This window comes from Engraulis encrasicolus, chromosome 2 (assembly GCF_034702125.1).
Source record: "Engraulis encrasicolus isolate BLACKSEA-1 chromosome 2, IST_EnEncr_1.0, whole genome shotgun sequence".
Taxonomy (NCBI): Eukaryota; Metazoa; Chordata; class Actinopteri; order Clupeiformes; family Engraulidae; genus Engraulis; species Engraulis encrasicolus.
In genome coordinates this window covers 18,317,279-18,318,734 of record NC_085858.1, presented here as the reverse complement: position 1 = coordinate 18,318,734, position 1,456 = coordinate 18,317,279, and positions in this window count along the sequence as shown.

The window sequence follows — 1,456 nt, the reverse complement described above, 5'->3', positions numbered from 1 at the left end:
TGGGGTCAAGCTAAGCATGCTCTCCCATACAGTACAATACATTGGCAGGAAATGGAATGTCCGATACTGGCAGGAATATGCCTGTCCACACACAGGTCTTAGTCCCTGTCACCCTCCATGTTAGTGTGTGATGACCTCTGTTTTACTAGCGTATCCCGCAGCGGTGACATGAGAAGTCACTTGTTCATGATATGTTTTATTCTGTTCGAAGGACAAGACATGAGCCGATGTAGGGAATTACAGCTGATCGATACAACTCTCTGACTCAATTTCTCTGATTCTGAGTCCAGTGCAGTAGCCTGGTGTTTGCCCATACGGCTTGTTATTGTAGTGTTCATTGCATTTTGATTTAATGTCAGACCATTGTCAACCCTACCGTTCTTCTTGGTCTATTTTTTAAATCTGAAAGCAAAAACTCTGAATGCGACAAGCTGCATTTGAGTCAGCGTTCGGATTAGTTGTAGCCCTTCCTGGCTTTGAGCCATGGTGTACAGCTGGATTCGAAAGACGCACATTGATATTTGCTACCTGTCCATGAGAGTTTTGCCAGACCAAGGTCCCTCAGTCTACAAGCTTGGTGTGACAGCCTGGCTATAGTCGCATTCACTTCATCACTTTCAATCTCTATGCAGAAATCTGCAGAAAGCATCAGCTGTTTCAGTTGAACCAGCAGATTATAATAGAACATAATGACTGACAGCCCTCAAATGTCAGACTTAATCAAGTCGATTAGCACAGATGTGAATGTCTCTGTGCTGCATGTGTTTGCAGATGCAGTACTTTTCCCTTGGTAGTAGTGATTGAATTCTGTGTCAAGAACTGGGATGCTCAAGACATATGCAAATTATGTTTAGGAGACTACGTGTATATATGCTTAAGGTGTATGTTGTGTGTTCATAGCCGTTTGACAGAATTTTGGCATAATTTGGCAAATAGGGGCCATTTCAAAACTGACTGGCTTCTAATGGCATTTCTGTCTCCCAAAACCTTTTTTTTAATGTTATTTTGTGTCACTCCTTCTTCTCCCCTCAAATCCCTCTCTTCTCCTCTCTTTTCATCCTGTCTTTCTTCATCTTAACAGGATATGCCCCACGTCAATATGGCGGCCATTTTGATATATTCCATCAATAGAATCCACTTGACAATGTGGCTTCTAGTCAGTACACATAGTCAGGTTTGCTTACCCTTGTTGGTTTTGATTGGTGCTAACCCTTTGTGCCTGCAGTGAAACCTTTTGTGGGTGGCAACAGTTTGCGAACTAGTTGTGGCCAAAACAGTGAAAGAAGTGAGAGAAGTGTTACCTTTTGTCTTGTTGGTTTATTTGAAATAACTTTAAAGTTCCTCCCACCAATCACTATACACAGTAAAAAAAAAAAGTACCACGGGACCAAATACACTTTAGAACCTGTTAAATCAACTCTCCTGGTGTTACTGTAAATGAACAGTGCACTTTCAC